This window comes from Fukomys damarensis, unplaced genomic scaffold (assembly GCF_012274545.1).
Source record: "Fukomys damarensis isolate Sample0158 unplaced genomic scaffold, DMR_v1.0_HiC HiC_scaffold_5, whole genome shotgun sequence".
Classification (NCBI taxonomy): domain Eukaryota; kingdom Metazoa; phylum Chordata; class Mammalia; order Rodentia; family Bathyergidae; genus Fukomys; species Fukomys damarensis.
The window spans coordinates 49379053-49392842 of record NW_022900917.1 but is presented as its reverse complement, the minus strand read 5'-3'; positions in this window follow the sequence as shown (position 1 = coordinate 49392842).

Here is a 13790-nt window from a genome sequence, read left to right as displayed (position 1 = left end):
ATGTTTTTAAAAGATTGGTTACAGCTGTATTACCTTTCATTCATATATATATATAATTTTTTTTTTAGTACTGGGGATTGAACCTGGGTCCTTGTGCTTGGGAAGCAGCCACTGGAACCACTGAGCTAAATCCCCAGTCCTCTTTCATATTTATACCTACTGAGATATTTGAAAGAAGCCACTCTCAGAATTGACTTCATGCTACGCTGGTGTTTCCAGTTAGCTCCAAGAGAGGTGTGAAATTTTGGAAACAAACTTACTTAATTTTTATTTAATAATTTAAAAAAAAACTATGCAAAACACAGCTTTTGTTTTTTAAGGCAGGTTTCAGGAAGCCAACAAACAATAAGATTTGGAAACTCCCTGATGAGTGGGGCTTTCTGACTGTGAGCAAGGGTGGACAGCCGCACAGAGAAGCTGGGTGATTCTCATTTCCCAAAGGAGGAAGACCCCGGGGGAGCACCTAGGGCGAGGGCTTAGGGCTGGGCCAGGAAAGTCCACAAACGGGAGCCTGACACGTATTGGGATGGGGCTGCCTGTCCTTCTTTTCCTGACTGGAGGGAGCTGGAGGGAGTGTGGGCAGCCCTGCCCAGGCCATGCCCCAGGAAAATGAGGTGACCTACTCGTTCATCCTGATCTACTGGTTGGGAATGTTTGCCCTGGAGGATCTTACACAACTGCATATTCTCTGCTTTCCTAAAGACAGAACCAAATGTCAACTGGAGGAGACGCCGTGATGGGGCTTTGTATTAACAAATTATCCCAAGGACTGGAAAGGAAACGTTTGGTTCTCTATTATTAATGCCCGTAGAAGATTATTCCATCATGCAAATAGTTTATAATAAGGAACATTAGCTCAGTGTCTTGATTTAACTGTCGATACAGTTCACAACTTTTCTAATTTTCACTTGGTAGCGTCAGCTACTTCTTCAGATTCTTAAAAAAAACCCAAAAAACAAAACTACCTGACAATGGGAAAAAAGAGTAAACAGCAATTTATGTCGCATTCATGATCGCTTCAACAAAGAAAAAAAGAAGAAAGGATTCAGTGTCTGACTGAGGTAAGGAAATGTGATCATAGTGGTAAGTCTGAGTGAGCTATGACCTTGAGTATAATCAATAAGCTGCTTCCTCTTTCATCAGGCAGAACTGAATTCACCTTTTTTTTCCCCAGCAATGACACTTACTTAATGATATTTAAATTTTAATTGATTATTTTCGATGTTTTGAAAACGGAAGCAGCCCAGCTCACAATCTCTCCCAGCCCTGTCGACCTCTAGTCGCCATTGACTGTGAATGCGACAGCTATAAATAAATGCTGCCCCCTACAGGAGAGAGTGAGAATGCCACCGCCATCGCTGTCCTCTTTCCACGTCAGACTCCAGGTTCCACTGCTCCTCTGTCCCATTACATTTTGAAGATCAGAATCTGTATCTATTTGAAAGTACTGATTTTGTCTTAAACAGAGAAATATCTCTATTCAGCAAAGGAAAATTATTCTTTATAATCAATCTCTATAGTCCCTAAAATCCTTGTATAGTACGGGGCATAAACATTGAACAAGGGGTCTTGAGAGATTAAGTCACTAGATACAGGATTGAACTAGCAACACAAACACTTCACACTTTCCCCTTTATCAGAATGTGAGTCAACAATGCTTGCTGTTGTAAAATGTGACTAAACAAGGCTTAAATCACGCTCAATGGCCTTTGGTGAGTTTGGGAGGTAGACAGTAACCGGCCCAGTCCATCCTGGGTCAGTGCTATCAGAAAGGGGGCTTTTCTTTGGATTAAAATGTTTTTACATGCGGAGTGTTGGGTCTGGGCTTGTGCTTTGGAATAATGCAGATGAAGCAGATTCGTGTCTCATGTGACAGTGCTTTTCATCTATGAATTTATTGCAGCTCCCAAGGTTTTCCCTTTAGACTGGGGAGCTGCTTCTTCTTTTCCAGCCCTGATTCCTACCCCCTATAGCCACTTGGCCACCTGCCTGTCGGAAGGTGAGAGTTTATGGGTGGTGGTTGGGAGCACTATATTGGTATTGCTGGTATTGGTATTAGGGTTGGTAGCAGAGTGGCAGGGATCCTTGAGGAGTCTGTGAATTCTGCCCTTGATTTTAGCCGAAAGGTAGAGAAGTGATAGGAGTCTGTGAACTCTGTACTATTTTCAGAGATCAACTGGAAGAGCAGAAAGAGGCCTTTACACTGTTGAAGTGCTCCAAGGCTGCTGTTGAAAACAGTGTGTCTGGTCATTTGGGGAATCATGGAGAGTGAGTGTGATTATGCGCGGTGAACTCTCAGGGCACTGTGCCCTTTTGCCCTCAGAGACCAACAACTACAGCACAGGTCATTATTTCACCTCTACGACTTTCTAGTACATGTTGCCCATGCATTTCTCTAGGGGAGTGGGAGCCCAGGCCATTGTCTGGCAAGCGAAGAGAAGTGCAGGAGACTGTGTCTATCTTTGGCAATTGGGCCTCTCTGTTTGGCATCTTATCCTTCTTATTTTGGAAAGCCTCATGTCCATATTGAATCCAAGGTTCCTTTCCCTCTCATCTCAGTTAAACCTGTGGTGGAGAGAGGACTGTTACTATTAATGAAATATACTTCCATTAATGTTGATGTGGATTTAATTTGTAGGCTAAATACTCTGCTTTACACCTTCAACACTATTCATATTTTAGGTCTTCTTTGTAATTTGCAAAGCACTGTCTTCTACTAGAGGAACTCTAGAAATCTATGACTATGTGGGAGAATGGGTTGAGAGTAGTGAATCTTCTTGACACTCTTAAAAATTCTTTTAATAATGTCCATGTTAAAGAGTTCACAGTGTGGTAGGTGAGAATCACCTTCATGGTTGACATAATCCAGGGGTTGGGTCTTGGTCATAATGGAACTGTAAATGATAATGAAGCTACTAACCATAGTGATTATATGGGCTCTCATAGTCATGAGATATGAGATATGAAACATGAAAGCAAATTTAATACAATAATGTGAACAGGTTAAGATTTCCTTTCAGAGAAAATGATATAGGTTTGTGTCCTGCTTCTGTGCTGTTGCATGAGTTCTGTTGTGGTGATACTGGGAGTTCACTGAGACCAGTATTTCTACTAGAGCTTCTAATTATGCATAATCATCACCATACTTTGTTCTGAGATACTACTTTCATCCGAAGCTCAAAGTGTTCATCAAGCAATTATTAACTCATTAAACCTTGCAACAGTCTTGAGGGGCAGATCGGAGGCACAGTGACTAACTCATTTTCCACACAGGAAGGTAGTGGCATGGAGGATTTCAGCACTTCTTTAAGGATGCCTGAATCGGAGCTGGGTAGAGAACATAACCTGCTCATGCTCCAGCCAGTCTGCTTTTGAGAACCTTCCCTCCTCCTATGAGGGAAAGTTAGTATCGTTTGTGGCTTGTGAATTGTCTCTACCTGTTTTTCTTTTTCTATATTGGTGTGGAGCAACATACTGAACATTTTCCCAAGAACAAAGCCAAATATAATAGCCCTTTTTATTTTTATTTTTTTGAGATGTAAAACCTATGTCCTGTAAGGAAAAAGAAATACACCTACTAATCACCAAGATAAAGCTGGGTCATCACTTAAGCCCTGAAAGTCCTCAACTTCTTCTAATATAGACCCTTAAACCTTTCTTACACAGAATGAGGAAATTCCATTTGGCCAAGCAGAAATGAAACTTGAACTTCAGAAGTATTAGGATTCAGTGTGAAACTGAGAAGTGCTAACATCTGTCTTTTAAGTTTGACAACCTTTTCTCCTTGGCTTCGCTTGAATGCAGGCCAGTTTCACATGGACTTCATTGTTTTAGTGTAGTTAGAGGAGGGGCTGTGCTGTGGTCTGGGTGAGAGTCAAATGTGAGAGTTAATGTTCACGGAGCTGCTGAAAGCCTAAGACCTGGGGTCAAAGGGATCCAGGGACTGGCCTGAAAGGCAGAGCATCAAATTCAATGGGAAGTCATGAGTCTCTTTGGGCCTTTGCCTTTATTTACAATTCATTTATTTATTCAGCAAACATTTATATGGCATCTGTTACATGGCAATCATAGACTGGGCACAAAAAATTCTAAGATGAATAAGACATAATACTAACCTTTCAAGAATTTGCAATCAGGGAGCAAAGATAAACATGTAACCAAGCAAACAATCATTATAGAAAATAATGAGTAATTATAAAAATATTTACAAAGTGTGGTCAGGGAAAATTAGCTTAAACAGCTCAGAGAAATCTCCCAAAAAGTATTCCTGAAGACCACATGGAAGCTATGTGTGAAGGGTGAGTTTGTTGGGGGGAGGGAATTGAACGTTCAAGGATTAGTTAATGTGTTGAAACTTTTTTAGGATCGGCATTTTGACTTATAGCAGCAAGAAGCACTGACTGAGTTTTTAACACATGAAAGCTATCATTCTGAGTTAAGGGGACGCAAAGATACATCAGAAATGATTCTGATTCTCAAGTAAATTACAACATGTTTCAAAAAGCTAGATATACTTAAAAATGACAAGAGTAGTAACATGTGCTGTGTAGTCTTTGCCACTTTAGAACTCAGATAACATACACAACAGAAATGCAACAGAGGGTGATAAGTTTGAATGACTAAATTAAGCATACTTCTGGGAGAGAAAGGAATGGATTTGAGGTGTGTCTTAGTCTGTTTTCTCCTAATTTAACAGAATTACTACACACTGAGTAAGTTTTAAAGAGGCTCTAGAGGAGGGAAGTATAAGATCAAGGGTAGCATCTGGTGAAGGCCTTCTTGCTGTTCACAACATTGAAGAGGACGATATATGACATAAAAAGGAAGTGTGTCATCTCAGGCCTCTCTTCTTCTCCCTATAAAGCCTGTGATCCCATTATAGGGGGCTCCACCCTGGTGACCTCATCTAACCCTAATGACATCCAAAAGGCCTCACCGCCAAACACCTTCAACATATAAATTTGGGGATTAAATTTGCGAGACATGAATTTTGGACAACTCATTCAAACAGTAACAGGCCTCAAGTAAGAAGCTATCATGCCTAGCAGAGGAGGTGCGAGGTATTCTAGGCAGAGGATATGGAGAAAAAGATGAAGAAGCAGATGGGGGATGTTGAATGGTGAGTGGACCAAACACTGGCCACTTGGCTGGAAGGCAGAGCTGATGTGAGAGAGCAGTGGGACAAATGTGCAGAGATGGGGCAGGGTTGTTTGCACTCTGCAAGTGTGGTTCTCATTGTGCTTTTTTTCTAATAGCTGGCATTCCCAGTCATCACTGGACTCTTTCCTAGCAAGCTGCACAGTAGTCTTCAGATCTCACAGCCAAGCTGGGAAAGTTGACTTCTCATTTTGGAGAATTGCGAGCTCCCAAAAATGGATGGCGAGGCAAGTCTAATGCTTGCCAGTGATCGAATGACCTGAATAATAGAAGTGGCTTTGTCAGGAAAAGCCTTATGTCTTTTTCAGTGAAATTCCCATGCAGATAGTTCATGGATAACCTAAGGGACCCAGGGCCCTGCTGTTTGTCACCTTGTAGACTAACACAAGAGTGAGCGCTGCCTCTGGGTTTATCTGGATGCTGGAGGTGAAGTCTGACGTTCACATTCCTGCTAGCAGGAAGCAAGAAGCGGATCTGGGGCTAAGGGAGACTGGAGGTAGGAGAGGGGCAGGGTAAGTAAAAAGGACCAAGAAGCAGTGTGTGTACATATATATATATATATATATATATATATATACACATACATATATATATGAATATATATATACATACATATATATATATGAATATTCCTCAATGAGTATATTCATTATCACAAACATATGCCAATAAAAATGTAAAAAAGAAAGATGCTGTAAATTGCACAAGCCACTCCTGTCTCTTGTTTCCAGGAATTTAATCCCAAGACCACACCTAGCTGCAGAGGAGAATAAGGGTAGTGTTTATCAGGCTATAGATTCACCATTTCTGAGAGAAGCTAAGTGAAATGGGTATCGAGAGACAGGTAGTATCCTCTGTCACCATGAGTAACATGATCTATTTTACAGGGATGATAAACGTGTAGATATCTTTGAAAACAGATTTTTTGGTGAGTTGTTGAATAATATCAATTACCCTGAGCTTCCAGTTTTACTCAGGCAAGGGGCAAGTTAAAAAAGGAGTAACTTGAAACTTCCTCATGACCCAAAGGTCATTAGTTCCACTGTCTGTTCTTGGATGTCTGAAGAGCAAAGTATGTCATGCCTGTCCAAAGGATCCCTTCTGAGATATTTACTTGTAATTTAACAGAGTGTAACTGGAAAAAAAAATGGACTTGTAACTGTTTTCTTTAGGCAGGACAACTTGCATAATGACTGTGGCAGTGGCTACCACTGACAATGGTCATGACTTTTATTTTATTTTTGGTACCAGGGATCGAACTCAGGTCCTTGCACTTGTGAGGCAGGCTGTGGAACCACTGAGCTAAACCCCCAGCCCCTAATGGTCATGACTTTTAATCCATTATGAGACATTGATCCTTTGAGCTGTTGATGGGATGGCTATTTTATTGATTATTGTTTTATGGTATAAACAGAAATAATACAAACAAAATAAGAGACGGGTCTAAATTAGTAACCCTTCCACTAGAAAGTATATCACATTTGATTTTTTAATTTTTGGATGCTCTTTGAGGATTTTTTTTTTTTTGGTCTTTTCCAAAATTTTCAAAGTGCACAACTTTCCAGTAATGATTTAAATATGATTTCTTGGGTCTGGGATATAGCTCAGTGGTGCAGCATTTGCCCAGCAAGTAGGAGGCCCCAAGTTCAATTCCTGGTACCAAAAAAGAAAAAAAAAGTCTCTGAAAACATTTTTTCACAGACATCTTAATTAAGATATAATGCAATAATATATGACTTACCTGAAGTGTACATTCACTTGCTTTTAGTATAGTAACAGATTTGTGCACTCACCACCACAATCAATTTCAGAAAATTTTTATCACCCCAAACTCATGCTCTTTAGCCATCACTCCCAAACCCCCATGAACCACTTTAGAACAATTAATCTATCTATCTATCTGTGGACTTGTCTATTCTGGATACTGGCTTCTTTCATTTAGCGTAATTTATTCAACCTTGGCCCATGTTGTAGCATATATTATATCCGTTTATCAGTTGATAAACATGAAGGCTGTTTCTATTTTTCTGGCTATTAAGAATGGTGCTGCTGTGAATTTTGGATTATAAGGATTGTTGTGTGCCTATGTTTCATTTCTCTTCAGTATATAATTCCAGGAGTGGAATTATTGCATCATATCATAAAATGGTTTTATGTTTAAATATATGTTTAAACTTTCAAAGAATTGCCAGATATTTTCTCAAGTAAACATGCTAAAGTGGATACATTCCACCAATGGAGTATGAGAATTCCAGTTTTTCCATATTTTCACCAACCTGTTTTGATCATCATCATCTTAGTGGGTGTAACCTTGTATCTCACTGTGCATTGATTTGCATTTCCCTGATGGCTCACACATTTAGGTGCTTATTGGACTTTTATATATTTTCTCTGGAAAACTGACTACTCAGACATATTGCCCAACTTTAGTAAATGGTTTACTTATTTTTTTATTGAGTTGTAAGATTTTATATTCTGTATATTTACCTATACATCCTTGATATATATGCCTTATCAGACACATTATTTGCAAAAGTTTTAACTCATTCTTTGGGTTGTATTTTCACTTTATGGTAACCTTTGAAATATAAAAGTTTTAAATTTTGATAGTGTCTAGTTTATCTACTTTTCTTTTGCTTTGATATCATTTTAAGAAACCATTGAATAATCTAAAGTCACAAAGATTTACTCCGAAGTTTTCTTCTATAAGTTTCACTTGTTTTTAAAGCTCCATATTTAATTTCTTCTTTAATTTTCTCTGTGACCTAATGGTTGTTCAGCAGGGTGTTATTTAATGTCCATGTGTTTGTGAAGTTCTTGTGGTTTCTTAGGCTATTGATCTCCAGTTTAATTGCACTATGGTCTGATAATATACAGGGGATAACTGCAATTCCTTTGCATTTACTTAAGCATGTTCTCTGAGCTAGCATGTGGTCTATTTTGGAGAATGACCTGTGTGCAGCTGAAAAGAATTATTCTGATTTTGTGAGGTGGAACACTCTGTAGACATCTACTAAGTCCATTTGTTCTAAGACTTGGCTCAGTTCTGTTATTTCATTGTTGATGTCTTGTCTAGATGATCTGTGTATCTGTGTCAGTGGATTATTGAGGTCCCCCACTACAAATGTATTAGTGCTTATTTCATTTTTCATATCCATTAATATTTGTTTTGTTTAGTTTCGGGCATTAGTATTCAGTGCATATATATTTATAATTGTCATTTCTTCCTCTTGTACTGTTCCCTTTATGAGGATGTAGTGGCCTTCTTTGTCTCTCTTAATTAGTTTTGGTTTGAAATCTATTCTGTCTGCAAATAAGATAGCTACCCCCACTTTTTTCTGGGGTCCTGTCACATGGACAACTGTTTTCCATCCTTGTACTCTCAGTCTATGAATTTCTTTATGGATTAAGTGGGCTTCATGTATATAGCATATTGTTGGATTTTGCTTCTTAATTCCTTTTGCCAGCCTGTTTCTTTTGATTGGTGAATTGAGGCCATTAATATTGATGGTTATAACTGTTATGTATTGACTTATTATTGTCATGTTATTTTCCTGTTGTTGGTTCTTTCATTTTTTATTTTTCTCTCTCCGCCTTTAATTTCTTGCCTTGCCTGGTATATTTGCTCTGTTGGCTCTCATGGAGTTGTGGTCTCCATTTTGTTTTCCAGGATATTGCTTAGAGGTGTTTGGAGTGCCAGTTTTGTGTCCATGAAATTTCTCAGGGGTTCTTTGCCGTGGAAGTATCTTATTTCCCCATCAATTTTGAAAGATAGTTTTACCGGATACATCAGTCTAGGTTAGAGGTTGTTTTCTTTTAGGACTTGAAATACCTCACTCCAGCCTCTCCTTGACTTGAGGGTTTGTGTTGAAAAATCTGCTGTGATTCTTATGGGCTTCTCTTTGCATGTGATTTATTTCTTTTCTCTAATTACTTGTAGCATTTTGTTCTTCTGTTGGATTTCCAGGATCTTGACTATTATATGTCTAGGTGTAGATTTTTAAAAAAATCATGGCTAGTTGGAGTCCTATATGCCTCACTTGTCTGTATGTCAAATTCTGCCCCTCTGTTTGGGAAAGTTTCTATCATTAATTCTGTTGACAGTTTTTTTATGTCATTTGTAGTTTCTCCTGCTACTTCATGGATTCCTGTCAGTCTTATATTATTCTTCTTTGAATCACATAGGAGTTGTTAGATTGATTTCTCATGATCCTTTACTGTTTTTAAGAGATCTTTTTATGGTTACTGACAGCAATCCTATCTTCTACATCTGAATTATATCTTCACATTCATTCATTCTGCTGTGAGTGGTTTCTATAGAGTTTTCAATTTCCTGGGTACCTGTTTGAATCTGTTTTATGGATTAGATTTCTTTCCTATGTTGGGCATTCAAGGTTTCCATTTCTTTCCTATGCTGGGCATTCATGGTTTCCATCATGGTCCTGGGTTTATCTATTTAAAAAAAATCTGTTTCTATTTTAGAGTCTCTAATCATGTCTTTCATTTTTCTCACCATCTCTATGAAATTATTTCTGTTTTGAATTTTTCTAGAGGCTCTGTTTTTTTTTTTTTTACTTTCTGTGCTATAGGATCAGGTTGGCCAGATGGCTGATTGTCAGACTTTTCCACCTCATTTCCTCCAGAGTTTACTTTTGGTGAGGTGGAAGTCTGTGTTTGTATCTTGTTTAAATGTCTTCTCATTTCTATTTTTGTCACTGGTACTTTCCTTGGTTTAATTCCTGGGTTAATACTTCTTTCAGATATAGCTGGTCTTTAGGTTTTGAGTCTCTAATAACTCTGAGACAATCTCATTTTCATTATACCAGGGAGGACAACTGATTAGATCACTCACAACACCTTAGTCCAAGTGATACAATCAGCAACACAATAGCATCAAGCACAGCTTAGAAAATGACAATTTGTGATTGTCATTAATCTATCACCTTTAACTATGTGAATTAAATCAAAATCAAGAACCAGCCCAAAATATGTTTATAGTGAATAAACTCTTCAATATGGCAACTTTACCCTTCAGGATGGGGACTTAGAAAGAGTTGGGGAGGGAGAGATAAATAGACAGGATAGAGAAAAGTTAGAAGTGAGGACAGAGGACACAGGAAGGTCACACATACTCGGGATCTGTTGAAGAGGAGAGGAGAAGACAACAAAATATACATAAGAACAGAACACACTAACAGCAGTAGGGAGGCTAGAGACTATAATCACTGTCTTTTAAAACTAATGGCAATTGAAAGAAGGAAAAAGAGAAGAAAAGGAAAATTAGGATAGGAACAGGAACAAAAAGAGAGAATAATGGAGATTAAGGTGGGATAGAGTGAGTGAGAGAGGGAAAGAGAGAAAGAAAAGAAGGTAAAAAGATTTTAAAAAGGTAAAAAAATGGAGAAAAGAAAAAGATAGTTTAAAATTTTTTAAATGATTAAAGATAAGAGAAAAATATTACTTTGAAAATTAAAAATACAAATAGAAATAGAAATAGAGGGCCCCCTTCAAGGAGTGCTTCTGCTGACACAATAGACAGTGTGGGCAGGAGTGTGCGGATCTAAATTAATTAGTCTCAGCAAGCCAGCAGCTCTCCCTTGAGGTTCAGCCTGCCTTTTCTCTGCAAGGCCCAAGTTTAGATCTCTGACCACCTGCTGGGTTGAACTTTGCAAGGTTCTACTGCAGGTTTCAGTTGTCTTTGCCCTGAAGTTAGATCAATTTCTGAAGTGAGAAGCTGATTCCTCCGACTTACCAACTATGGTGGTTTAGTGTACCTTTTTATCACAGATTTTCTTCACTTTTCCAAGGGGTTTCAATTTTCATCTAGGAGCCTCAGAGAGACCCTCTTTCTCCTGTTTGCAGAGGGTGGGGTGGGGAGGGGAGGTGTGGAATGAACACTGCTGTGTTGGCACATGTGTGGCTTGGGCTCCTCTGATGTACTGGGTTGAAGGGGCGGGCCTATCTTAAAGCTCCACACTCAGGTATTTGATCCACTTAGAGTTAGATTTTTTTAATATGATGTGAGGTAGCACTCCATAATATTATTATTCTTTTTAAAATTTCGATAACCAGTTCTTCCAGTACTACTTGAGAAAAAACTTACTTTTCCTCATTTAATTGTTTATGGACTCCTGTCAAAAGTCAACTGTTATAAATGTGATTGGTGTATTTTAGGACTCTCAACCTACTTCATTGATCAGAATGTCTATCTTGTGCTAATACCACACTGTTTTGATTACTATAGCTGTACATTAAGTTTTAAAACTGGAAAGCGTGAATCTTGCAACTTGGTTCTTCTTTCTGAAGAATGTTTGACTGTTTTGGGTTCCCTGAGCTTCTATGAATTTTGAGATCAGCTTGTCAATTTCTGCAAATAAATCAGCTAGGATTTTGATAGGAACTGTATTGAATCTGTAGATCATTTTGGGGACTATTCCCATTTTATTAATAGTCTCAAGTCTTCCAATCTATGATGTAGAATGTCTTATCATTTATTTAGTTCTTTAATTTCTCTCAAAAAGGTTATATAGTTTTCAGAGTACAGTGGTACCTTGGTTCATGAACTTAATTTGTTTCGTGATTTGGGGGAAAATGGCCATATTTGCATTTGTGTGGGGGAGATGACTGTGGTTGTCTTTTTCACCTGATGTGGAGTTTGTGAATGGAAGCAAAATTTTGTTGCACATTTTTGTTTGAGAACCAAATTGTGAACAGAAATGTTTATGAACTGTATTATTGTATAAATTTTACACTTTTAAAAAAATTTCACACTTATTTAAAAATTATTTCTTGGTATCTTATTCTTGTTGGTTATTGTCAGTGGAATTGTTTCCTCAATTTTCTTTTTTGTTTAGTCATACCTACTATATAGAAGTACAACTAATTAAAAAGTCTTTTGTATTCTGCAACCTTGCTAAATACATTTTTAGTTCTAATAGGTTTGTTTTTAGTTGTTATTTAGTAAGTTTCTTAGGGAGTTCTATATATTGGGTCGTGTCTTCTGTAAATAGGGATTGTGTTTTTCCCCCTACATTGATATCTGGATGCCTTTACTTCTTGTTTTTGCCTCTGTGTCGTGGCTGGGACTCACAGATTTTTGAGAGAATATCATGGGCCACAATTAAAAGCTCCATGCCTTTCCCAAGCTCTCTTCTAAATGCCATTGCTGGGCTAAGCTATCACCTGGGATCTACTTCGAGATTCACAAGAGACAAAACATAGGAGGAAAGGAAAAATAAAAATTGAGAAGGAAAATAAAGTGAGAGGAGAGAGATAAAGGACAAGGAGGTCATTAGAGGAGAAGGCAGAAAAGAGAGAATAAAGGCAGCTCTAGAGCTATGGAGGAAATAGAAACAGAAGTAAAGCTGTCAGTTCTTAAGCATAGTCTCCCTGCTACCAGGAAACGTAGTGTATATAGGTAGTGAAGACTTTCATTTTCTTTATATAAAGTAGAGAAGTTTTAAATTCCTTGTGCAGGACAGACAGCCTCAGAGAAAATAGCAACAGGTTGGCCAATGATGTTATGTAAATTTCCCCCAAAAAAGCAGAGATATTATTTTTTGTCAGGGGGCCTAAAAGGACTCTGAGACAGGACTCATAAGGGGCAGCCCTGGTGCTGGTGAGATTGAATGAATGTGAAAGGTAGGAGCAAGGTAGGTAAATTTCAACCTAAAAGGCCCTGATCCAAATGCTTTTCTTGGTTGGGGGCCAATGGTAGCCTTGAAGATTATTGATTTGTGATTAATCTGTTTAATCTCTGGATAAGAATGCTTACTTTGTATTAGATAAACTGAAAGCACTTTGGTTTAGAGGAATATTAGTATCTGAAAGCAGAAATATGATTGTTCAGAGGTTTTGGGGTTATAAGTGAATATCCTTGGGGTGTGTAACTTTTAAAGGAAATTAATCAGAAAATGTGCACATCAGGATGAAGGCAGCACAAGGCTGCAAACTGTGCCATTTCTGGAATAACAAAAGGACCCTCAAGGAAATAGGTTGGCTTAGAATTATGAATCACAGAGCCCATTTCTTATAGTGATTAATGATGAATCACTCTTTTAAGTTTGGATGAAATAATAGGCTGCATCTGAGAAGCTCCATTAATCATCATAAGAATTAGGCTTGTGCCAATTCATTACTGCAGGGTCGACATGTGTTAAACAGTTGAGCCGAATTTCAGGAAGGGGTGAACTTTTGGCAAGGGCTGGCATAAAAGAATGCGAACATTAGGGGTCTATTCTTGCCTGGATGGGTGGGGATTTATGAGTGCAGAACAGATCCTTGTATCATCCCTCATCTGGTCTCCTCCAGAAGTTTAACAAAACACCAACTACAAAGTCTTTTTGCCTTTTGGTATTCAGGGTCACAATACAATAGATAACCAACATATATCATAAAATCTGATACTGCTTGAATCTGCTTTTCATGTTGTGTGTTTCATGTATGGAGAAAGTGAGTATCAATCCATTGGACATTTGACATTTAGGTAGACACGGGAGTAAGCAAATTTAGGTCATCACTCTTATTTAAAGAGCAAAATCATCTTTACAAAATTACTGCTTTTCTGAAAACTTATTATAGATAATAAAAACCTGAACTACATGTAGCAGAAGGAAGAAACCTGGTATATATAT